The 27,656-nt window shown below is 49.0% G+C and overlaps 1 protein-coding gene across 7 annotated transcripts in view; it reads right to left on the bottom strand.

The window, feature by feature from the left end:
* The window catches only part of LOC122920145 (keratin, type I cytoskeletal 9-like), a 125,769-nt gene that overhangs the window by 52,307 nt on the left and 45,806 nt on the right, over positions 1-27,656 (bottom strand). For all 7 annotated transcript variants that reach the window (XR_006386883.1, XM_044269360.1, XM_044269358.1 and 4 more), the window contains one exon: positions 26,655-26,874. The gene's annotated coding sequence lies outside the window, so the exon portion shown is untranslated. The remainder of the gene's footprint in view (positions 1-26,654; positions 26,875-27,656) is intronic.

Raw genomic sequence — 27,656 nt, 5'->3', positions numbered from 1 at the left:
GAGACATCCAGCTGCAGGATAAGTGGCAAGAGAGAGAACTAGAGCGACAAGAGAGAGAATTGGAGCGACAACATGAATGGAGAATTGCGGAAATACGGCAATCAGAGACAACACCTAGAGATACAGCACCTGTCCGTAAGTTGCCCTTTCGCGCATTCAAATTGCTTAAGGAAGGAGAGGAGGAAATAGAAGAGTTCCTCCAGGACTTTGATAGACTGTGCCAGATACATAAAGTGCCGTCCCAAGATCGGGGTCGTCTTATTGGCGAGTAACCTAACTGGCAAAGCTGCGGAAGCGTATCGGGCCATGGAGGATGAGGACGCCATGGATTATGACCAGGTAAAAGAAACCCTGCTAGCCCGATTTGTCATTACCCCTGAAGCCAGACGGATTAAGTTTTGAGAATCCCGTAAACAAGGCAACCTAACCTACGTGGAGTGGGCACATCTTCTGCAGCGGAACCTCAAGGGCTGGTTCCAGGGAAGCCATGCTCATACCATAGAGGACATCACCCAGCTAGTTCTCTTAGAGCAGTTCTTTGACCACACCCCTCCGATAGTACGGGATTGGGTGCGAGATAAGCGGCCACAGAAGGTACAGCAAGCGGCGACTTTGGCTAATTAATATCTGGACTCTCGGAGATCTATTGGAGGCCAGCGCTATCCACTACCGTGGCCCAGTGTACCGACCTCGAGCCCAACTCCAGTATCTCAGTGGGCTGCCTCTAGACCAGGGGTGTCAAACTCAAATTCATCGGGGGCCGCATCAGCAGTTTGGTCACCCTCAAAGGGCAGGTTGTATCTGTAGGACTATGTGTCCACTCTTTATTATCATAAATTATTGTCACTGCATTCAATTATTACTGTTTTTTGTAATAATGTAAGTAATAACTAGCTCTGAAAGCTTGACCTGCAAGCGCTGACTGGGGTCACATAGCATTATACTGATTTATGATGCTATGTAACCCTTACAGTTCTGGAATGTGTTGGATAACACTGACATAATGCTGTCAGTGTTATCCAACACATTCCAGAACTGTAAGGGTTACCGTATTTTTCGCCCTATAAGACGCACCGGCCCATAAGACGCACCTAGGTTTTTGAGGAGGAAAATAAGAAAAAAAATATTTTGAACCAAAAGGTGTGCTTTTGGTGGGTTTTGAACTAATTGTGGTCTGTGGGTGACACTGTTATGGGGGATCTGTGGATGGCACTGTTATGGGGGATCTGTGGGTGACACACTTATGGGGGATCTGTGGGTGACACACTTATGGGGGATCCGTGGGTGACACACTTATGGGGGATCCGTGGGTGACACACTTATGGGGGATCCGTGGGTGACACACTTATGGGGGATCCGTGGGTGACACACTTATGGGGGATCCGTGGGTGACACACTTATGGGGGATCCGTGGGTGACACACTTATGGGGGATCCGTGGGTGACACACTTATGGGGGATCCGTGGGTGACACACTTATGGGGGATCCGTGGGTGACACACTTATGGGGGATCCGTGGGTGACACACTTATGGGGGATCCGTGGGTGACACACTTATGGGGGATCCGTGGGTGACACACTTATGGGGGATCCGTGGGTGACACACTTATGGGGGATCCGTGGGTGACACACTTATGGGGGATCCGTGGGTGACACACTTATGGGGGATCCGTGGGTGACACACTTATGGGGGATCCGTGGGTGACACACTTACGGGGGATCCGTGGGTGACACACTTACGGGGGATCCGTGGGTGACACACTTACGGGGGATCCGTGGGTGACACACTTACGGGGGATCCGTGGGTGACACACTTACGGGGGATCCGTGGGTGACACACTTACGGGGGATCCGTGGGTGACACACTTACGGGGGATCCGTGGGTGACACACTTACGGGGGATCCGTGGGTGACACACTTACGGGGGATCCGTGGGTGACACACTTACGGGGATCCGTGGGTGACACACTTACGGGGGATCCGTGGGTGACACACTTACGGGGGATCCGTGGGTGACACACTTACGGGGGATCCGTGGGTGACACACTTACGGGGGATCCGTGGGTGACACACTTACGGGGGATCCGTGGGTGACACACTTACGGGGGATCCGTGGGTGACACACTTACGGGGGATCCGTGGGTGACACACTTACGGGGGATCCGTGGGTGACACACTTACGGGGGATCCGTGGGTGACACACTTACGGGGGATCCGTGGGTGACACACTTACGGGGGATCCGTGGGTGACACACTTACGGGGGATCCGTGGGTGACACACTTACGGGGGATCCGTGGGTGACACACTTACGGGGGATCCGTGGGTGACACACTTACGGGGGATCCGTGGGTGACACACTTACGGGGGATCCGTGGGTGACACACTTACGGGGGATCCGTGGGTGACACACTTACGGGGGATCCGTGGGTGACACACTTACGGGGGATCCGTGGGTGACACACTTACGGGGGATCCGTGGGTGACACACTTACGGGGGATCCGTGGGTGACACACTTACGGGGGATCCGTGGGTGACACACTTACGGGGGATCCGTGGGTGACACACTTACGGGGGATCCGTGGGTGACACACTTACGGGGGATCCGTGGGTGACACACTTACGGGGGATCCGTGGGTGACACACTTACGGGGGATCCGTGGGTGACACACTTACGGGGGATCCGTGGGTGACACACTTACGGGGGATCCGTGGGTGACACACTTACGGGGGATCCGTGGGTGACACACTTACGGGGGATCCGTGGGTGACACACTTACGGGGGATCCGTGGGTGACACACTTACGGGGGATCCGTGGGTGACACACTTACGGGGATCCGTGGGTGACACACTTACGGGGGATCCGTGGGTGACACACTTACGGGGGATCCGTGGGTGACACACTTACGGGGGATCCGTGGGTGACACACTTACGGGGGATCCGTGGGTGACACACTTACGGGGGATCCGTGGGTGACACACTTACGGGGGATCCGTGGGTGACACACTTACGGGGGATCCGTGGGTGACACACTTACGGGGGATCCGTGGGTGACACACTTACGGGGGATCCGTGGGTGACACACTTACGGGGGATCCGTGGGTGACACACTTACGGGGGATCCGTGGGTGACACACTTACGGGGGATCCGTGGGTGACACACTTACGGGGGATCCGTGGGTGACACACTTACGGGGGATCCGTGGGTGACACACTTACGGGGGATCCGTGGGTGACACACTTACGGGGGATCCGTGGGTGACACACTTACGGGGGATCCGTGGGTGACACACTTACGGGGGATCCGTGGGTGACACACTTACGGGGGATCCGTGGGTGACACACTTACGGGGGATCCGTGGGTGACACACTTACGGGGGATCCGTGGGTGACACACTTACGGGGGATCCGTGGGTGACACACTTACGGGGGATCCGTGGGTGACACACTTACGGGGGATCCGTGGGTGACACACTTACGGGGGATCCGTGGGTGACACACTTACGGGGGATCCGTGGGTGACACACTTACGGGGGATCCGTGGGTGACACACTTACGGGGGATCCGTGGGTGACACACTTACGGGGGATCCGTGGGTGACACACTTACGGGGGATCCGTGGGTGACACACTTACGGGGGATCCGTGGGTGACACACTTACGGGGGATCCGTGGGTGACACACTTACGGGGGATCCGTGGGTGACACACTTACGGGGGATCCGTGGGTGACACACTTACGGGGGATCCGTGGGTGACACACTTACGGGGGATCCGTGGGTGACACACTTACGGGGGATCCGTGGGTGACACACTTACGGGGGATCCGTGGGTGACACACTTACGGGGGATCCGTGGGTGACACACTTACGGGGGATCCGTGGGTGACACACTTACGGGGGATCCGTGGGTGACACACTTACGGGGGATCCGTGGGTGACACACTTACGGGGGATCCGTGGGTGACACACTTACGGGGGATCCGTGGGTGACACACTTACGGGGGATCTGTGGGTGACACACTTACGGGGGATCTGTGGGTGACACACTTACGGGGGATCTGTGGGTGACACACTTACGGGGGATCTGTGGGTGACACACTTACGGGGGATCTGTGGGTGACACACTTACGGGGGATCTGTGGGTGACACACTTACGGGGGATCTGTGGGTGACACACCTATGGGGGATCTGTGGGTGACACACCTATGGGGGATCTGTGGGTGACACACCTATGGGGGATCTGTGGGTGACACACTTATGGGGGATCTGTGGGTGACACACTTATGGGGGATCTGTGGGTGACACACTTATGGGGGATCTGTGGGTGACACACTTATGGGGGATCTGTGGGTGACACACTTATGGGGGATCTGTGGGTGACACACTTATGGGGGATCTGTGGGTGACACACTTATGGGGGATCTGTGGGTGACACACTTATGGGGGATCTGTGGGTGACACTTATGGGGGTACTTACAACTACAAGCGCTCGCCGCTCGGTAGGCAGAGAGGAGGGAGGAGGCAGGCCGGGAGGACAGGCGCTGGCAGCGCGAGTCATACGTCATGCGCCCACGCCGCCTGCTTCATTCATAAAGTGGGCGGCGCAGGCACGTGACGTATGACTCACACTGCCAGCGCCCATCCTCCCAGCCTGCCTCCTCCCTCCTCTCGGCGAGCGCTTGTAGTTGTAAGTACCGGTAATACACAGCGCTCCTTATGCGATTTATTATCACTTCCTGCAGGGGCTGCCTGCAGGAAGAGATAATAAAAGGTGAAGGCTGGCGGCCGGTGGCGGCTACGCGGGCCACATGAGGAGGTCTGGCGGTCCGGATTCGGCCCGCGGGCCTTGTGTTTGACAGCCGTGCTCTAGACCCTTAGCCCGATTAAAACCTTCTACTGGGCCTAAGTGCTATACATGTATCCAGACAGGTCATCTGCAGCGTTATTGCCCTAACCGATCCCCGAGGCACCAAGAGACTGCCCAGTCATCCAGGTCGGCGACTTATTGCCTCCAGAACGAGGCCAACCCTCTAGATGTTCAGGAAGAGTTTGGCGAGCTGTTCGAGGCAGATCCCGTCCAGGCCGCAGCTGTAGATAATCGGCAGCACCATCGTCAGGCGGTATGGGTTAATGGGCAGCCGGCCCAGGGACTTTGTGATTCCGGGGCTACGATTACCCTTATTCAGCCTCCCATGGTTCCTCAGTCGGCCCGAACCGGCCAGACTGTGGGAGTCAGGGTAGCAGGGGGCAAGGTTCTGCGTTTATCCACCGCCAGAGTTCACCTGGATTGGGGCTCAGGGAAGCGACAAGTGCGAGTAGGGATACTCCGTGAGTTACCCGCGGAAGTACTTTTGGGGAACGACTTGGGGCAATTGACTTCTTCATTTGCACCAGAGACCACCATGGCCGTGACCACTCGACAACAAAGCCACCTACAAGGCAACTCCACTCCTATGGGGACACAGGTAAGCCCAAATCCTCCCACGTTCCCCGACTTGACAACCCCATGTCCTGGGATTCTCCTTCCGACATTAGGCAAGCAACCCCCCGGAGAGACTCTACTTTAGCGTGCTATCGGGACAGGGCGGGCAAGGATCCAGGGGGGTTAGGAGAAGACAGAATAGAGTGGGAGGGAGGGCTTCTTTATCGTTACACTGAAGGGGTGGGCAACGGGAAGCGCAAGGGCCCCCACAAACAGCTAGTCGTACCCCAGAAGTACAGACAGGAGCTTTTGAGGCTGGCTCACGATATCCCCGTGACCGGACATTTAGGGATAGCTAAGACCCGGATTCGGTTGTCTCGTGCTTTCTTCTGGCCTAGGTTACATGCAGAGGTATGAGAATACTGCCGGACCTGTGAGACCTGCCAGAGGGTAGGAAAGGCGGGGGATCATCCAAAAGCCTCTCTGCACCCCATGCCGATAATTAGGGAACCCTTTAGCCGGATAGCAGTAGACATTATTGGCCCACTGGCCCGCCCCAGTGCCACTGGGAAGAAGTATATTCTTACAGTGGTGGATTACGCTACCCGGAAGCCATTCCCCTATCCAATATCCATGCTGACACAGTAGCTGATGCCTTACTGCGGGTGTTCACTAGGGTAGGATTTCCCAAGGAGATATTGTCTGATCAAGGAAATCAGTTCACCGCCGAGCTGACCCAGCAGCTATGGCACCTCTGTAGTATTAAAACCCTCCAGAGCGCACCCTACCACCCCCAAATGAACGGGCTGTGCGAGAGATTTAACGGGACCCTAAAACAGCTACTTCGGGCCTTCATGGAGAGTAGGAAGGATTGGGAGAAATATCTTCCCCACCTACTGTTTGCCTACAGGGAGGTACCTCAAGAGTCCACAGGGTTTTCACCATTTAAGCTGTTGTATGGGCGAAGGGTTAGGGGACCCTTAGACTTAGTTAGAGCCTAGTGGGAAGGGGGAGAGGATCCGGAAGGCCTCCCCATCCTTAGTTACGTCTTGGAACTCAGGGAGCAACTGCAGGAACTTGCCGAGCTAGTCCATGAGAATATGCAATCAGCCCAGAGTCAGCAGAAGGTTTGGTATGATCGATCTGCTCGGAATCACACTTTTTGTGTCGGACAGAAGGTCCTAGTACTAAAACCCTTGAAACAAAATAAATTACAGGCCTCCTGGCAGGGCCCCTATCAGGTGGTAAAACAGCTGTGCGACACCACCTACGTGGTCGCCAGCTGTGCAGACACAAGAATTAGGAGGACATTCCACATGAATATGATTAAGGCCTATCACGAGAGGGCTGAGGCAGTAGCCGCCATATGCGCTCCTGCCACCGGGAACTCTGAAGACCTGCCGATGCTGGAGCTTCCCACAATCAGTAACCGTTCTGGGGGGGTGGAAGATGTTCAGTTAGGAGAAGGGTTAGGACCCCAGGAACAAGAACAGGTCAGGGAATTACTCCAGGACCGGAAAGAGATGTTCTCATTACTCCCTGGATACACTCACTTGGCAGTGGACAAGGTGGAGACCCTCAGGCAGAAGCCCCTGAGACAATCAGCCTATAGGATTCTCGGAGCTGTGCAAGAAGGGATGAGAGCAGAGATTAGGGAGATGCTTGAGTTAGGGGTGATCGAACCATCATCAAGCCCCTGGGCTTCCCCTATAGTATTAGTCCCAAAATGGGATGGCACGACCTGATTTTGTGTGAACTATAGGCGACTGAATGACTGTACTGGGAAAGACGCCTACCCCATGCCCCAAATGGATGAATTGTTGGACAAAATAGCTCAGGGACATTATCTGATGACTATTGACCTGTGTAAGGGCTACTGGCAGATTCCCCTGGAGGCGGACGCCATTCCAAAGTCGGCCTTCATCACCCCGTTTGGCTTTTACCAGTTCCGGGTAATGCCATTCGGGATGATAAATGCTCCGGCTACCTTCTAACGAATGATAGATCAACTCCTCGGTGGTCTGCAGGATTTTGCATGCGCATATCTTAATGACATCGCAATCTATAGCCAGACATGGGAGGAGCATCTCAGACACCTGGGCATAGTCCTAGACAGAATCAGAGTTGCAGGCCTGACACTGAAGTCAGACAAGTGTCATATCAGGATGTCTGAGGTACAATATCTGGGACATAGAGTGGGATGTGGGAAGTAGAGGCCGGAGCCTGCAAAAATCGAGGCCATCCTAAACTGGCCGGTTCCCAGAACCAAGGCCCAGGTACTTGCATTTTTAGGGACAGCCGGGTACTACAGAAAGTTTGTACCCCACTATAGTGACATAGCCAAACCACTGACGGACCTGACCAAAAAGAATCTCCCTAGACAGGTCCTGTGGTCCCTGGAGTGCGAAACAGCATTTCAACTGTTGAAAACCACCCTAACACAAGCTCCCATCAGGGCCGTCTTTACCAAGGGGCAAAAGGGGCAGCTGCCCCGGGCCCAGTTGCTCCTGGGGGGCCCAAGGCAGCTGCCTCTTGAGCCCTGCTAGCTACTGCCCCTTTCGTCAAGCTGCCTGTGGACTTTAACGCAGGGGCTGACTGGCAACTTTTGGCCCAGGGGGCAAGTAACACCCAGAGGGCCACTGAGCCCCCCTCCTGCTTTCCCATTTCCCCTGCCTCCTCCTGACCCCCCCCCCCTTGCCACTTTCGTCAGCCATGTAAATTACAACACAGGAAAACAAAATAAACTAGGTATGCTCCGATATATCGGCCGCCGAAACATATCAGCCGAAAATTGAATTTTTGGTATAATGCCGTAAGTGTCATTTTCTGGCTGATACAGTGTTGCATCCGTGTATTCTCTCCACCCCGCTGGGCGCTGCTCTGTGTCCCCCCCCCATGACACTTGATGACTTTTGCAGAAGAAACTGTATATTATGGGCCACAGTGTATGCTATATGTGTATAACAAACATATTTCATATGAAAACTTACGATTACTTGGCTCGGCCCTTGGGGATCTCGGACACCTCCACACTTTGGCCGGGGGTTCGGCGGAGCTGATGTGTTTTATCCTAATGAGAAAAATTTCATAATAAGGATTTGGAGAAGGGGCAGAGGGATAGCAGAGCAGGGAGAAGCTGGTGCTGCTACTAGGGGGCTCAGACCATGGGGGAGTAATAAAGCCCACCATAATGCCCCCCCTAGTAGAAATAATTCTCCTTATAATAAAATACCCCCTTGTAATGTCCCCAATTGAGCTAATGTCCCCATAGTGCCCCCTATAATGTGGCAGTAGCCAATAGCTCCCCTATAATGTGCCAGGACCCATAGGCCCCCCTATAATGTGCCAGTAGCCATAGGCCCCCTATAATGTGCCAGTAGCCATAGGCCCCCCCCTATAATGTGCCAGTAGCCATAGGCCCCCCCCTATAATGTGCCAGTAGCCATAGGCCCCCCTATAATGTGCCAGTAGCCATAGCCCCCCCTATAATGTGCCAGTAGCCATAGCCCCCCTATAATGTGCCAGTAGTCATAGCCCCCCCTATAATGTGCCAGTAGCCAATAGCCCCCCTATAATGTGCCAGGAGCCAATAGCCCCCCTATAATGTGCCAGGACCCATAGGCCCCCCTATAATGTGCCAGTAGCCATAGGCCCCCTATAATGTGCCAGTAGCCATAGGCCCCCCCTATAATGTGCCAGTAGCCATAGGCCCCCCTATAATGTGCCAGTAGCCATAGGCCCCCCCTATAATGTGCCAGTAGCCATAGGCCCCCCCTATAATGTGCCAGTAGCCATAGGCCCCCTATAATGTGCCAGTAGCCATAGGCCCCCCCCTATAATGTGCCAGTAGCCATAGGCCCCCCCTATAATGTGCCAGTAGCCATAGGCCCCCCCTATAATGTGCCAGTAGCCATAGCCCCCCCTATAATGTGCCAGTAGCCGTAGCCCCCCCTATAATGTGCCAGTAGCCATAGCCCCCCCTATAATGTGCCAGTAGCCATAGCCCCCCCTATAATGTGCCAGTAGCCATAGGCCCCCCCCTATAATGTGCCAGTAGCCATAGGCCCACCCTATAATGTGCCAGTAGCCATAGGCCCACCCTATAATGTGCCAGTAGCCAGATAGGGCCCCCCCTATAATGTGCCAGTAGCCAGATAGGAACCCCCCCTATAATGTGCCAGTAGCCAGATAGGAACCCCCCCTATAATGTGCCAGTAGCCAGATAGGAACCCCCCCTATAATGTGCCAGTAGCCAGATAGGAACCCCCCCTATAATGTGCCAGTAGCCAGATAGGAACCCCCCTTATAATATGCCAGTAGCCAGATAGGAACCCCCCCTATAATGTGCCAGTAGCCAGATAGGAACCCCCCCTATAAAGTGTCAGTAGCCAGATAGGAACCCCCCCTATAATGTGCCAGTAGCCAGATAGAAACCCCCCCTATAATGTGTCAGTAGCCAGATAGGAACCCCCCCTATAATGTGCCAGTAGCCAGATAGGGCCCCTATCAGTGACAGAAATGACAAAAAAATAAATAATAAATAGAGTCTCAGTCAGACTTATACTTACCGCACCTTCACTGAATCACCCCCGTCCTGCCTCCAGTGCTGCTGATGTCTTTACGGCAGCGTAGCGGCTTAGTCAGGCGGACGCGATGACGTCATCGCGCCGCCTGCGCCGGTCCGGCGGCCTCTCTGATAGGCTGCCGGCAGCACACCTCCCCTTCTCCCTCCGCAGCAGCAGGTAAGTAGTATTAGTAACAGCGGCGGCGGGGGCAGTGCCCTTAGTGACTGTGACAGTCTGATTCGGGGCTGGCCGGCCGGCCGGGACAGTGAGGCAACAGAGGCCCGGGGGGCAATTGCCCCCCTGCCCCCCGGCCCAGTCCGCCCCTGCTTTAACGTGATCTAGGACCTTAATGACATCATCACCATGTGACCAGTAACCTAGCAATTACTGGTCACATGGCTATGAGGTCATCACAGGTCCTATCAGGAGTGTTGCAGAAGTTAACTGTGGAGCTTTTTTGTGTGAAGATTACATCAGAAAAAGGTGACAGGGGCTGTTATGTTAATATACTGTAAACTACTGTATAGTGGGGTGCTGTATATTGTGTGGGGGCCTGTATACTGTGGGGGGCTGTATATTGTGTGGGACTGTATACTGTGGGGGGCTGTATATTGTGTGGGACTGTATACTGTGTGGTGGGCTGTATACTGTGTGGTGGGCTGTATACTGTGTGGTGGGCTGTATACTGTGTGGTGGGCTGTATACTATGTGGGGGGGAGGTCTGTATACTGTGTGGGGGGCCTGTATACTGTGTGGGGGGCCTGTATACTGTGTGGGGGGCTGTATACTGTGTGGTGGGCTGTATACTGTCGGGGGGGCTGTATACTGTGGGGGGGGGGCTGTATACTGTGGGGGGGGGCTGTATACTGTGTGGGGGGGGGGCTGTATACTGTGTGGGGGGGGGGGGGCTGTATACTGTGTGGGGGCCTGTATACTGTGTGGGGGCCTGTATAATGTGGTGGGCTGTATACTGTGTGGTGGGCTGTATACTGTGTGGGGGGGCTGTATACTGTGGGGTGCTATACTGCTCTACTATATACTGTGGGTTACTGTATAGTGTGGGGTGCTATACTGCATACTGTGTGGTGCTGTATACTATAGGGTGCTATACTGCATACTGTGGGGTGCTGGGGTGCACTGTAACACTAGGGTGAGCCGAGCCCTGGTCTCCTTCCTGCAGAGCGGTGCCCACTTCCAGCCTGAGCCCAGCTGCCCAGAACACTGATCCTGAGCTGCTGGAGTCTTCAGAACTGGAAGTATTTACAGTCATTCACTGGACTCTACCAGGGGTGTGGATTTTTTGTGTGTGTGTTGTGGTGGAGGGCGTGATTGCCTGCTAAGGTGTGGGAAGGCGGGATCCAGGGGGCCCAAGTAAATTTTTGCCCAGGGTCCAATCAATATTAAAGACGGCCCTGGCTCCCATACTGACGGCACCCGATCCTAACAAACGCTTTGTCGTACATACAGACGCCTCCATGTTCGGACTAGGAGCCGTACTAAGTCAAGTTGGCGACGACGGGAAGGAGCACCCGGTGGCGTATCTCAGCCACAAGTTGTTACCCCGTGAAGTTGGATATGCTGCCGTGGAAAAATAATGTTTGGCTTTAGTCTGGACTTTAAAGAAATTGCAGCCCTACGTGTATGGACGCTCTTTTATCGTCATGAAGGACCACAATCCCTTGATATGGCTAAACTTGGTGGCGGGAGAGAATGGCCGATTACTAAGGTGGAGCCTGGCTTTGCAACCCTACAATTTCACCATACAATATCGGCCAGGGCCTCGAAACGAGAATGCGGATGGATTATCCCGGCACAGGGTCCCACTGTGGCTGTTGGACTGTTTCCCGGGTGGGGGGGGGGGGGGGGGGTAATGTCAGGGTTTGAATCTCTCTGTGACAATGGTCACACCCATCTGCCTCCCAGCCAAGCTCTTGAACTAATCCCTGCTTACCTCATTTGCATAGCCAATCAGAGGGGGTTTTACAATTTACCAATTGAAAGAGGTGTTCCAACTGTCAATATAAATATATGTGGGGCTCAAAAGAAAAGTATCTTGAGATTTTGTGTTTCAGCGGCAAGGTTGGTGATTCCCCGACATTGGCGTACATCCCGTGAACCCTCCATCAGAGAGTGGTATCAAGAGATGCTATATATAGCAAGAATGGAGGAAGTCTCTACGCTATTCATTCTTGTCCTGTCAATATTCATATAAAATGTTTAAATAAAACAGTTTAAACATAAATATATGTGGGACATTCAATAAAGAATTTTGTCAGTTTGAAGTCACATACAGCCTGACTCCCACGAGCGGTCGTTTGAGGCCGGATCATCAACAGCGGAACCAGCAGATATTGTGGACACATCAGGGAGTGCCGTGAGAGCAGAGTAGAGCGAGCAGGGGCTCGTTACGGACAGTATCCGTAATTTGCAGCCCACAAAATACATACGATCGCGTGCAATAAGGCCTTTGTATGGACTTTATGTCAACTATTTGATGTGAGCTGGAAGGATAAGGTCTTTCTGTTTAAATTAAATGCAAAAAATTAGATATAGGATGAGTCCAGGGGTTTGTCATGCAAATGTAACTTACTTGGCTGTAGGGAATCATTTATGAATTTCTATGATGGCACTACCTCAAGGACAAGCATTGGTTGTTTCCAACGTATATACTGTTTGCGGGTTGAATGCGACAAATGTCTAAGGGTACTTTCACACTAGCGCTATTCTTTTCCAGTATTGAAATCCGGTAAAGGGTCTCAATACCGGGAAAAAAACGCATCAGTTTTGTCCTAATGCAATCTGAATGGAAAGCAATCCATTCAGTGCGCATCAGGATGTCTTCTGTTCCGTCCCTTGTCCCGGCACAATACCGCACTTGCCAGATCTGGCATTAATTTCCATAGAGATATATTAATGCCGAATCCGGTACCAGGTGTTCTGGAAATTGCCACTTTTACACATCGGGGAATCATGCACATGTGCAATAACTTCGGCTCATCGGAGCCAATACATTCTAATACTGTACGGAGCTCCTGCTCCGTACATTATTGGAACAAAGTTTTATGCGAATCGACTTTGGATGTTTCATCCTAAGTCTATTCGCTCATCCCTAGTTACGACCACCCTCCAATCCAGCAGCGGTGGTCGTGCTTGCACACTATAGGAAAAAATGCTGGCCTATGCACACTCCCACGGTCTCAGCCACTCAGCCAGCACCTTCCCCAATAGTGTGCAAGCGGGACCACCACTGATGGATTGCAGGGTGGTTGTAACTAGTGATGAGCGAAGCGAGCGTCGGATCCTAGCTCCAAAGTCGCTTCGGTCAAAACTTCGGAATAATGCTGTATGAAGTACCAACTCCATACAGCATTTAAATGTACAGCCTCCGATGAGGAGAAGTCAGTTAGAAAAATGAATCTAGCCAGCAATATGGAGAATCACAATACATTAGTATGTGCCTTGCATGAACTCTGTCTACATGATAAATGCCATTTGCTGAAGTGAGAGGACCCCTTTTAATCCTGATAATACTGGTAAGGTGCAACTGATCACAAAACTAGAGATTGGTGGGATTGTTCGAGAAACTGGGCAGGTCCCATGTCATATCAACAGATTCATAAAATGGTTTTGTGATTTGCAAAGAGACATAGGGGGAGTTTTATCAAATTGGTGTAAAGTAGAACTGGCTTAGTTATCCATAGGAACCAATCAGACGCCACCTTTCATTTCTAAAGGAGCTGTCAAAAATGAAAGGTGGAATCTGATTGGTTGCTAGGAGCAACTAAGCCAGTTCTACTTTACACCAGTTTGATAAATCTCCCCCATAATTTGAATGTTGAGGGTCTGGTTAGAAAGAAAACAGATTGTGGATTACAGTCATGCAAAATTATGGACAGCAATGGCAGACAGAAGACATTCTTAAAGGGGTTGTCTGAGTTCAGAGCTGACCCCCTTATTCCCCCACTCAGCCTCTCTGAATTGTGCTGAATCACGCAGGACAAGGGATTTTTCTAGAGATCCGGTAACATACCAGGGTCTTCATGGGTAAGTTAGGCAGAGGCTTCCACCTTGCAAGTCAGCCCAGTGATGTCACCGAGAACACTGCTAGGCAGACGCCTCTGCCTAGCAGGGTAAAAATTTTAACCAAAAAGCCCTTGCCCAATGCTCATGTCAGAGGGGCTGAGTGGGGGAAGAAGTGGATATGTTCAACCCCATAAAAAAAATGTTGAAGGCATTATACGGGGTAGCTTCATATATACATATCGTTATCTAGAAAAGTCAATCAAATGAAGTAACTACACGTACTAAGTGCTTTAAAACATGGCGCCGTGGTTCATAGAGTGACGTTCTTTCACACGGGCGAGTATTCCGCGCGGATGCGATGCGTGAGTTGAACGCATTGCACCCGCACTGAATCCCGACCCATTCATTTCTATGGGGCTGTTCACATGAGCGGTGATTTTCACGCATCACTTGTGCGTTGCGTGAAAATCGCAGCATGCTCTATTTTGTGCGTTTTTCACGTAACGCAGGCCCCATAGAAATGAATGGGGTTGCGTGAAAATCGCAAGCGTCCGCAAGCAAGTGCGGATGCAGGGCGATTTTCACGCACGGTTGCTAGGAGACGATCGGGATGGAGACCCGATCATTATTATTTTACCTTATAACATGGGTATAAGGGAAAATAATAGCATTCTGAATACAGAATGCATAGTAAAATAGCACTGGAGGGGTTAAAAAAATAAATAAAATAATTTAACTTAGCCGGCATCTCTTCTGTCTTCTTTCTTTGCTGTGTGCAGGAACAGGACCTGTGGTGACGTCACTCCGGTCATCACATGATCTTTTACCATGGTGATGGATCATGTGATGGACCATGTGATGACCGGAGTGACGTCACCACAGGTCCTGTTCCTGCACACAGCAAAGAAAGAAGACAGAAGAGATGCCGGCTGCGCGATCAAGTGGATTAGGGTGAGTTAAATTATTTTTTATTTATTTTTTAACCCTCCAGCGCTATTTTACTATGCATTCTGTATTCAGAATGCTATTATTTCCCCTTATAACCATGTTATAAGGGAAAATAATACAATCTACAGAACACCGATCCCAAGCTTGAAACTCTGTGAAGAAGTTCGGGTTTGGGTACCAAACATGCCGATTTTTCTCACGCGAGTGCAAAACGCATGACAATGTTTTGCACTCGCGCTGAATTGCATGTTCCTGCAACGCACCCGCACCTTTTCCCGCAATGCCCGTCTGAAAGAGGCCTTAGATTTCACCCTCTTCATTGCAAAGGGTGAAATCTGCAAGAGAAATCTGCTGTATAAATGGACATGCTGCGGATTTCAAACCCACAATGCTGCCTGCAACTTTTCCACTGCGTATTTCTTACGCAGCGTGTGGATAGGAATTGTATTTTTATTTTTCCATTATTGGGTTCACTGCTCAGGGAAAATAGTCAGCAATTTCAATAGCTTGATAATTTTCTGATGCATCAATAACTGTTATGTTTATTTTTATATGTAAAATCGGGAAAGGGAGGATTTTTTTTTTTTTATATATATTGAAAACTTTTTTTTTTTTAACTGTAATATTTCAGCCCTTTAGGGGACTTGAAGATGCAATCTAAATAGTACTACTTAAGTAAATGAGGTTTTTATTGGCTGTGTGTGAAGCAGTGCCTCGGGCATAGCTTTTCAGACATCTCACTATGGCAGGTATGGGAACCTTCATAAGGCCCCAGGGCTGCCACAGCATCTGACTGGAGCTCCAGAATTTCACTACAGGGCTCTAAACGGAAGGCAGAGGGAGCCCCCTACTTATGTCAAAACCCATAGAATTATACCCAGAACTATACAGCTGGCACAGTTCGTGTACGGACTCATTCATGTACCATTCATTCCCTTAAAAGGGTTATCCAACCCCTGTACTGACCCCCCTATTTCCCAGGCACCTCATATAGGTTATACTTACCCTGCTCCCCGTCGCTCAAATCAAAGCATCCGGCGACAATGGTGGGGGGTGGTTCAGCCAATGGCAGGCAGCAACAGGAATGAGCCTCCCTAGCGTCATCCGCAATGCTAGGGAGGCTCATCCCCATCTTGACCTGCTATTGGCTGCACCCCCCCATCGGCGGATGTTTTGATGCAGTGGCGGCTGTGCGGGCATCAGGAGAGACGCGGATGGCGGGGAGCGGGCTAAGTATAACCTATATGAGGTGTCCAGACATTGGGGGGGGGGGGGGGGGTTATTATAGGGATTAGATAACCTATTTAATGCTAATGCTGTACATATACGCATCATGCGTTAACCTCTAAGGACATGGCCATATTTCATCTTAAAGGACCAGGCCATTTTTTGCAAATCTGACCAGTGTCACTTTAAGTGCTGATAACTTTAAAACGCTTTTACTTATCCAGGCCATTGTGAGATTGTTTTTTCGTCACATATTGTACTTCATGACACCGGTAAAATGGAGTAAAAAAATTATTTTTTATTTATAAAAAAATACAAAATTTACCAAGAATTTGGAAAAATTAGCAAATTTCCAAGTTTCAAATTTCTCTACTTCTATAATACATAGTAATACCTCCAAAAATAGTTATTACTTTACATTACCGATATGTCTACTTCATGTTTGTAGCATTTTGGGAATGCGATTTTATTTTTTGGGGACGTTACAAGGCTTAGAAGTTTAGAAGCAAATCTTGAAATTTTTCTCAAAATTTCTAAAACCCACTTTTCAGGACCAGTTTAGGTCACTTTGTGAGGCTTACATAATAGAAACCACCCAAAAATGACCCCATTTTACAAACTACACTCCTCAAGGTATTATTTTTTACGGTATTCACCTGAGGGGTTAGGTCATGTTATATATTTATAGAGCAGGTTATTATGGACGTGGCGATACCTAATATGTGTAGTGAATTTAATTTTTTAAATTTTTAATCAGTGATAAATGTGTTTTTTTATTTTTACTTTTTTTTTTACCCAGACCCACTTGATTCTTGAAGATCCAGTGGGTCTGATGTCTGTATAATACAGTACTCTATATAGTGTACTATACTGTACTGTATTTTCACTTTACTTTACTTACTGTGAAAGCGTCCGGTTGCCACGATAACCATCACTCGCTGCCTCAACAGAGCCAAGAGTCACTACGGACCGCGGCATGGAAAAGGTTAAACGGCTGACATCACAGCACAGATGTCAGGCGTTTCAAGCAGAGTGTCAGCAATGTGCTAACACTCTGCTAAAACCGCTCGGCCATCCTGGAAATTAGAGAGGGCGGGCGGGATGACCGGTACATCATGTGTCCCGAACAGGTTAATGGATTAAAGAAAATGTGTGAGGCAGGGCCTTTCAAAATGCCAAAAACTCTATGTAAAGGCTCATGCACATGAACATGTTCACCCCGTGCTGCAGACCACAAATAGCGGTCCGCAATGCACGGTACCAGCTCTGTGGCCACCGTTTGCGGATGTGGACCTATTCATTCAGTATGCACCGCAAAATAAATAGTAGTGCTACTGTTTCGTGCCTCCGCACCTCTCCGTATCTTGTTGATTTCGGACCCGTTCAAGTGAATAGGTCCGCATCTGTGATACGGAGTGCACACGGCCGGTGCCCGTATATTGTAGGCCCATGTGCATTAGCCCAAAAGATAGCCTTTTAGTCCCTAATCAATGCGGCATGCCGCAGTGGGTTGCCCCATAGGGTGTGTGGATTCAGACATGGATTTGTTGATCTTCATCAGTGGTCGCCCTTTATACTTTGTGCCCCTCATAAGATCATACAAGACCTTTGGGGGACATTTAACTTAACTTTAAAAAGAAAAATGCATTGTTGATTTCCCCTGCGACATAGTAGCCCAAGTTATAGGAGGCATACAGCAGAGCAGTAGCTCTCGAAGACGCACTGGAACAGGAGCGGGAAGCGCCATTTCCGCTTTCTGATCTCTGCACACAACTCTCATTGAGCTCTGTGTATACAGCAATGGGCAGGGGCATTGCTAGGTTAAAACATTCGGGGCCTGGGCCCCTGATGTTTTGTCCCAGGCCCCAAATGTACTGCATGCCAGCCAGATCCAACTGTATTGCCCTCCTCAGGAGGGCAATACAATTGAATCTAATGCCCTGCAAGAGCTGAAGGACCTGTGATGACATCACAGTCCAAGTGATCAGTTCTAAATGCAGTAGCTGGAAAGGACCTGCGATGATGTCACCATCATTTGACCAGTGCAAAAGAGGACTGCTCAGCAGTGAAGAGAAGTACTGGTGAAAGAAGCTGTGGTGAGGTCTGCTACATGAGGAGAGGTAAGTGAAGGGAGAGGCAAAGCAATGCTGGGAGTTGTAGTTATTTAACTGGGACTGTATGTTAGGGCTGAAGGAAGGGGAGTTATTTATATGGGACAGTGGGGTGGAGTGATGTTATTTACATGGGACTGAAAGTTGAGGGGGTGATGTTATTTACATGGGAATGCATGGAGGTGGCTGGGGAGGGGATGATTTTATTTACTTGGGACTGTATGTTGAAGATGTCTGGGGGAGGGAGTGATATTATTTAGATTGGACTGAAAGTTGAGGGGGTGATGTTCTCTACATGGGAATGCATGGAGGTGGCCGGGGAGGGGGTGATTTTATTTATATGGGACTGTATGTTGAAGGTGTCTGGGGGAGGGAGTTATGTTATTTATATGGGACTGAATACTGAGGGGATGATGTTATTTACATGGGACTGTATGTTGGAGGGGGTGAGGTTATTTACATGGGACTGTATATTGGAGGGGCAAGAGACATGGTGTGATGTTATTTACATGGGACTGTATATTGGAGGGGCAAGAGACATGGTGTGATGTTATTTACATGGGACTGTATATTGGAGGGGCAAGAGACATGGTGTGATGTTATTTACATGGGACTGTATATTGGAGGGGGCTGGAGAGATGGTCCAGTCACAGAGTGGGGAGGGTGGAAACCGCATGAGGAGACAACTCAATGGCCCAGTCACAGAGTAGGAAGATGGGGGGCAACATCAGTGGCAGTAACAGCAAGATAATGGGTGGCAGTAGGAATAGATGGCAGCAGGTGTGGGACAGCATCAGAATAGTGGCTGAAGCAGGAGTCCAGAAGAAACTGGTCTTTTTTCCTAAAGTTTTGTTGTGGCACCCAGAATGATCTAGTCCGATGCATCAGGAACTGGTGTGTGGAAATCCTGGCTGATCCACGCCTGATTCATCTTTACAAAGGTTAGTCTCAACATTATGGGTGGAAAGGAGAGTTCTCTTTAGGGTAACCATGCCCCCAGCAGCACTAAACACCAGCTCTGATGCCACACTACTGGCCGGGCAGGAAAGCGTGTCCACGGCAAACTCGGCCAGTTGCCTCCACAAATCAAGTTTGGCTGCCCAGTAGTTTAGGGGATCTTGGATGTGGGTTGGCAGGGTCTGCTGGTTCAGGTTTTGCTCCATGCCGTGCTGCTGGAGGGTGGTTCTTCAGTAGGCAGGTTAAGAAATGTGCTCATAAGAGACTCCAGACTTAAGTTGCTGCTGATGGAGCTGGTGCTGCTCCTATACCCCCCACCCCCAGCAGTCAGGGCATTGGAAAGTGAGGGCCCTTCATGAGGATGGGCAATGGCGCACATAGACAGCGCCCAACATAGGATGTCTCGATAGTAGTTGAGTTTATCCTTGCTCTCAGCAGGTAGAAAAAAGGACCCCCTATTTTGGAGTGGTAGCGAGGGGCTAACTTGGTGGAGAGCCAGTAGTCATCTCTCTGCCAAATGGTGATAATACGGCTGTCACTACACAAGCAACTGAGCATGCATCTTGCCATTTGCGCAAAGGACTTAGAGGGACTCCCTGCCTCCATCTCCACTGCATACTGCCACGGTGTGAGTGGTCATCTGCCTTGTCTTTCTCATTGCCCTCTAGCTCCTCATGCTTCTCTCCTGTCACTTGTGCAGATAAACCACCCATTTCTGTATACATTAATTGTGCGTGGATGTCCTCCTCCTTAGGGCTGCAGCTATTGACTCTTTTTGTATTTGAGTATTCCATCGATTAATCCAACAATTAATCGAGTACTCGAATAACAAAAAACTAATTAAAAGAACATTTTTCTTTATAAAAACTCATCAGCCCCCCCCTCCCCGTGCCATCAGCTGCCCCCTCAGTGCCACCAGCTAACACCCTAGTGCCACCAGCTGCCTCCTCAGTGCCACCAGCTTGACCCCCAGTGCCACCAGTTTGACCCCCAGTGCCACCATCCCCCCCTCCTAGCCATGTCCCCAGCGCCAGTACTTATCTTTCCGGTAGGGGCACTGCTCCACAGCTCCACGTGCACTATGACCTGACGATGTGTCAGGATACAGTGCAGCACAGTACGGGCCGGCGGGTGACCACGGAGTGGCGAGTAATAGCAAACCCTTCACTCCAGCTCTGTAGTCACATGACACAAACGAATCCTCGGTGCAAAAAAGTTCACCAAGGCAAACCAGGTGGAGAAACGCGCGATATCACCATGCTCTGCATGTTAAAAGAAGGCGGCCCCTGCAGGAAGTGATAATAAATCGCATAAGGAGCGCTGTGTATTACCGGTACTTACATTTACAAGCGCTCGCCGAGAGGAGGGAGGAGGCAGGCTGGGAGGATGGGCGCTGGCAGTGTGAGTCATACGTTACGCGCCTGCGCCGCCCACTTTATGAATGAAGCAGGCAGCGTGGGCGCATGACGTATGACTCACGCTGCCAGCGCCTGTCCTCCCGGCCTGCCTCCTGCCTCCTCCCTCCTCTCGGCGAGCGCTTGTAGTTGTAAGTACCGGTAATACACAGCGCTCCTTATGCGATTATATACATACAGTAACCATTAACTATTAGAGATACGATTATACAGTGAGCGGGGCCGTGTAGTAGAATAGTCACTGCACGGGCCCCGCTGTCATTATAAAAGCAGATGCCGGCCGCTAGCCCGTGTATTGAGGGTCATTCACTACTAAAGGGACACTTATGGAGGGGATCTGTGGATGACACATAGCATAAGATGCTATATATGTGTCATCCACAGATCCCCCCCATAACTGTCATACACAGATCCCCCATAAGAGCCACCCACAGATCCCCCATAAGTGTCACCCACAGATCCCCCATAAGTGTCACCCACAGATCCCCCATAAGTGTCACCCACAGATCCCCCATAAGTGTCACCCACAGATCCCCCATAAGTGTCACCCACAGATCCCCCATAAGTGTCATCCACAGATCCCCCATAAGTGTCATCCACAGATCCCCCATAACAGTGCCATTTACAGATCCCCCATAACAGTGCCACCCACAGACCAGAATTAGTTCAAAACCCACCAAAAGCACACCTTTTGGTTCAAAATATTTTTTTATATCTTATTTTCCTCCTCAAAAACCTAGGTGCGTCTTATGGGCCGGTGCGTCTTATAGGGTGAAAAATACGGTAACCCTTACAGTTGTTCTGGAATGTGTTGGATAACACATTGAGGGTGACCAAACTGCTGATGCGGCCCCCGATGAATTAGAGTTTGACACCCCTGCTCTAGACCAAGGTGTGCTCCTTCCATGATTGCACATCCCAGGGAGCGCCAGAGATTTTGTCTCTGAGTGTACATTATATATAACATTATGTAATTACGCTATATGCAGTACATCTGGGGGTCTTCAAGAATAACTATATAATGGCCTTCCGCTGGCTATATTACTACCTCATATGAATGTGAGTGACCAGTTCTTTGCACGCCTGCCCTTGTGTCAAAAAAGATTAAGAGATACCTAAGAATCTCAGCATGAGAGCGAGGAGTGACTTAGTGAATGGGGCTCAGCAGATTTAGTATTAGACTGATCTAATCCTGTCTGTAAAAGGATTTATTCACATTTATTTTACTGTAATTTCACTCTGCCCCTTCAAGTGGCTAGAACGTTCTCACCCTACAAAACCAAGGCTCCTTACAGTCTTCTCATGACCTTCAGAGGATAAGACGAGCAGCATTTCTGATTATCCTTACTGTCTTTAATTAATCTCATTTAAGGTCCTGTCTTCCTAGAATGCAGAACCCTTGATGTGACGTGCCATGGAGGGTGGGAATGTCAAATGTGATGGATATCATTACCTTAGGCAACTGAAGGACTGACAATCTGTATCCTTATTGCATGAAAAAATCATCAATATATAGTTTACATAGAGCAAGTTACTCCATCAAAGAGATACTTTGCCAGACCGTTTCACCTAAAGGGGTCACCATAAACTAATGACATATAGTTTGTGATATTCGTAGATATACAGTACAGACCAAAAGTTTGGACACACCTTCTCATTCAAAGAGTTTTCTTTATTTTCATGACTATAAAAATTGTAGATTCACACTGAAGGCATCAAAACTATGAATTAACACATGTGGAATTATATACATAACAAAAAAGTGTGAAACAACTGAAAATATGTCATATTCTAGGTTCTTCAAAGTAGCCACCTTTTGCTTTGATTACTGCTTTGCACACTCTTGGCATTCTCTTGATGAGCTTCAAGAGGTAGTCACCTGAAATGGTCTTCCAACAGTCTTGAAGGAGTTCCCAGAGATGCTTAGCACTTGTTGGCCCTTTTGCCTTCACTCTGCGGTCCAGCTCACCCCAAACCATCTCGATTGGGTTCAGGTCCGGTGACTGTGGAGGCCAGGTCATCTGGCGCAGCACCCCATCACTCTCCTTCATGGTCAAATAGCCCTTACACAGCCTGGAGGTGTGTTTGGGGTCATTGTCCTGTTGAAAAATAAATGATGGTCCAACTAAACGCAAACCAGATGGAATAGCATGCCGCTGCAAGATGCTGTGGTAGCCATGCTGGTTCAGAATGCCTTCAATTTTGAATTAATCCCCAACAGTGTCACCAGCAAAGCACGCCCACACCATCACACCTCCTCCTCCATGCTTCACGGTGGGACCCAGGCATGTAGAGTCCATCCGTTCACCTTTTCTGCGTCGCACAAAGACACGGTGGTTGGAACCAAAGATCTCAAATTTGGACTCATCAGACCAAAGCACAGATTTCCACTGGTCTAATGTCCATTCCTTGTGTTCTTTAGCCCAAACAAGTCTCTTCTGCTTGTTGCCTGTCCTTAGCAGTGGTTTCCTAGCAGATATTCTACCATGAAGGCCTGATTCACACAGTCTCCTCTTAACAGTTGTTCTAGAGATGTGTCTGCTGCTAGAACTCTGGGTGGCATTGACCCGGTCTCTAATCTGAGCTGCTGTTAACCTGCGATTTCTGAGGCTGGTGACTCGGATGAACTTATCCTCCGCAGCAGAGGTGACTCTTGGTCTTCCTTTCCTGGGGCGGTCCGCATGTGAGCCAGTTTCTTTGTAGCGCTTGATGGTTTTTGTGACTGCACTTGGGGACACTTTCAAAGTTTTCCCAATTTTTCGGACAGACTGACCTTCATTTCTTAAAGTAATGATGGCCACTAGTTTTTCTTGCCATAATACAAATTCTAACAGTCTATTCAGTAGGACTATCAGCTGTGTATCCACCTGACTTCTCCACAACGCAACTGATGGTCCCAACCCCATTTATAAGGCAAGAAATCCCACTTATTAAACCTGACAGGGCACACCTGTGAAGTGAAGACCATTTCAGGTGACTACCTCTTGAAGCTCATCAAGAGAATGCCAAGAGTGTGCAAAGCAGTAATCAAAGCAAAAGGTGGCTACTTTGAAGAACCTAGAATATGACATATTTTCAGTTGTTTCACACTTGTTTGTTATGTATATAATTCCACATGTGTTAATTCATAGTTTTGATGCCTTCAGTGTGAATCTACAATTTTCATAGTCATGAAAATAAAGAAAACTCTTTGAATGAGAAGGTGTGTCCAAACTTTTTGTCTGTACTGTATATATATATATATATATATATATATATATATATATATATATATATATATATATATATATATGTGTGTGTGTGGAACCTGCATTCCCTGAATGTAATGGAGGCCAGCATGGCACCAGTTAATGTGGTATTTAGTGTTAGGTTCCCGTCCTACTGAGATCACCATGACGTTTGGCAGACAGCCCAAATAATTTTGTACAAAATGATTTGCCAAGCATCTAAAATTTATTAGCGTAGCATTAGCACCAAAATACTTTCTATTATTTTGGCATCATTGTACTTTATTTGGTTTGCAGAGTGCTTTTGCATTGTATGGAGGTACGCCCCATCACCATTGACTATAATGCGGGTGTTTGCGGAGTTCCGGCGGCAGCGCGGTAGTGCACGCCGAGAGGGGGCCGGAATAAAAGTCCTGCATGTAGTACTTTTATTCCGACCTTCTCTCAGCGTGCGTTGCCATGCTGCCGCCGGAACTCCATCCCACCCCCATTATAGTCAACGGGGACGGAGCGTACCTCCGGCGGCACGCGTGCACTAGCGGCAGCACGGATCCGACAGGCTGTTTACCCGCCGGAACAGCCTGCCGGAGTTCCTTGCCGCTAGTGTAAAACTAGGCTTAACAGCTAGGACTCAAGACTGATACATTGTTGCAAACTATTAGAGAGAAGTGTTTACCTCACAGAGCAATATCTAGACTGGATACAACTGTGTCCACTTTTCAGCTGAGTAGAGAAGTGTTCTCATTCATTAACAGCAAACTCATATCTTGCAAATGATGAAGAAATGAAACATTTAATAAAAAGTTGTAGAACTTTTCATTAACACAGCAATGATGCTTTATATAATCGGAGAACCACTTTAATTCCTCAGCGCTGTGATTCTCATTTATCATAGTTGCCCATTAGAGATTTGATGTTTATGAAAATCTGTACTAATATATATAATCTGTAGTAATATACCACAATATAAGCTCGTCATCGGTGCCCGGTCCTATCCATGACATTAGTACTACCGTCATCCCCAACATCTCCTGCACGTTCCACCGAACGTCATCATATAAACTTCACTATTGAAAACATCCTTTATAAATGAGCCCGGGTATTGTGTGTCGATCATAAAGTGACAGTTCGTTCACCTCAATGTGCAAACATATTTTGTGTTCCTGCTCCGATACATTTCCTTGTCAGGACAAAGGGCTCTGACGTCTGTTTGACCCGATACATAGTCACAAAGAGCTGTGCATTGATACAACACTATTCACAATGTCTGAGCACTTCATTGTCATTCTTTCCAGGAAAGCCTCATAGATTATGACAGTGGGACAGCACATTACAGCAGAAAAAAAAAGTGACTTGTATTAAAACGGTACTGGCAACTCAAAAACAGAGCTCCAAACCTGCATACCTTTATACATTGAACACAGTATACAGGGAGCTCCCCCTTGTGGTGGCACTAGGTAAACTGAATGCTGTAAAAGTTGGTTATGTCCACAACCTGTTCCAAAGTAAGAATACAGCCATGTAGCGTACGTGGCCCAAACAATAACTATTCCTAAGAAGGTTTTTAGTGCACAGTGGGGATGTTCTCTCTGTTATAGGGTTGTCTCACTTCAGCAAACAGCATTTAACATGTAAAGGAAGTTAATACAAAGCACTTACTAATGTATTGTTATTATCCATATTGCTTTCTTTCCTGGCTGGATTCATTTTTCCATCACATTATACACGGCTCGTTTCCATGGTTACAACCACCCTGCAATCCAGCAGCAATGGTCGTGCTTGCACACTATAGGAACAAGCACCAGCCTATGTGCGCTCCCACGGTCCCGGCCACTAGAGAGCCTGGCGCATTTTTCCTATAGTGTTCAAGCACGACCACCGCTGGTTGATTGCAGGGTGGTCATAACCATGGATACAAGCAGTGTATAATGAGATGGAAATATTAATCTAGCCAGCAAAGAAGGCAATATGGACAATCACAATACATTAGTAAGCACCTGGTATTACCTTTTATAAATGCTACTTGCTGAAGTGAGACTACCCCTTTAAGTGCACCGGGTTTTCCCTGTGATATTGCTCTGAAATCTAAGGGACTGTCAATCAAACAAGAGTGGGAGTTCCTGTGTTGGTGCACCAAAGGATGCAGCCCCGCCCACAGTGCACCAAAAACCTCATCTGCATGAAAAGAAGCATTTCACGGGTTTAGAGGATCGGATTTTCACTAATAAAGTATGGTTATGTTTCAGGCCACCTATTCTACATGGCAGCATACATACTTTGAAACTGCTTTTGGAGTTGACCGACTCCCTTCGATTCTACGTCCACGCAGGGTGTTTAAAGCTCTGTATCATAAAAACCATAACAAAAGATAGCACATAGGTTTGGACCTAAAGACAAAATGATCTTAAAAAGGGGACATTATTTTCTTTATACATCCTCTCTGAGGGGGCAATTTTCAAAACAATGTCTGATTACCTTTATTGAAAAGGTCCTCTCTAGTATAGCTTTTGCTGTCAGGCACCTATATGCTAGGAACCGTGCGCTATTAAAGGGGCTCATGTAGTATTGTATATCCCTGCACTGCCCATTTGTTACCATACGTACAATGGCATATCATTGCTTATCCCTTTTCTTCATAGAAGTAAACAGTTAATATAAAGTCATATCAATGAGCTGGTGTTCATAGTCAACTTTTCACCTTACTTAGATACAACTGGTTGTTAGGCCTGGGCCTTCTGCCATACATCCCGTTGTCTCACCTGTCACGTCCCCAGCATCTCCTGCCTCGCTGCCCGCTGCTTTCTCCGCCAGGTGTGGCGTCCTCTGGCAACACTGCCTCCGTGCTCCATCCCATGCTGGCGTCCCATCAGGGGGCGCGCCAACCGCTTCCTGTCATTTATGCTTCCAGGTGCGCGTGCTTCCTGCTTCCAGCATGGCCCCTGGGCAGGGTTAGAGTGTTGCAACCCGCATCTTCCACCTCTGCAATAGAAATTTTAGCAGATACAGTATGTCTGAACGAGATTGTCCTAGCATTTTAACAATAAGAAGTACAATTATACTACTCCAGAAAGTGACAAACATGCGCCTGCTGCTCCATAGCCAGAATACAGGCCGTCATAATCCACACTTACATCCTAGTTATGGATTTGCAAGTTAAAGGGGTTCTCTGGCTGTGTTTTTTTTATTTAGTCGCCCAGCTCCATATGTTGCCCCCCTTGACTTGTCTCACCACCACAGTCGCTGAACACACTACACAGGGGCTGAGGAGGTCCATGTACAGACCCGAGTGGCTCGGACAAGGAACTTGATCTTATAATCAAATATGAGACTGTTACAATATTGCAGTACATATTATAAAAGAGTAATTAATATACAGTACATCCTAAGCATCCAGTATTAAACTTCTGCTTTCGCCCATATAGGTAAAATGTTTCAGCCTCTGCTGTGCTCACCTGGACTGTGTCCTGTGGGTGGTTACAAAAGTTTCAGCACCTCCCAGATGGGACAGCTCCATGCATTCAGACTATCTGTCATCTAGGCAGCTGCTGCCATTCAGGTCGCCACAGCCGAGTCCAGAAACAGGGCTACGGCTGACATGGATGTAAAGGCTGAATGACAAGGTGCTGAGCAGTAAATGCTTCACAAGCAAAGAAATGGAAACCATGTATCTATTATTATCCCTCATATTCTCTACAATAAGGTATCACCATGTTCTGTCACCTATAGGATCAGACTTACAGGACCAGCAGGAAATGATCCCT

Source organism: Bufo gargarizans, chromosome 10 (assembly GCF_014858855.1).
Source record: "Bufo gargarizans isolate SCDJY-AF-19 chromosome 10, ASM1485885v1, whole genome shotgun sequence".
Lineage (NCBI taxonomy): Eukaryota > Metazoa > Chordata > Amphibia > Anura > Bufonidae > Bufo > Bufo gargarizans.
Note: the sequence above shows the minus strand (reverse complement) of the source record. Positions and strands in the feature narration are given on the sequence as shown.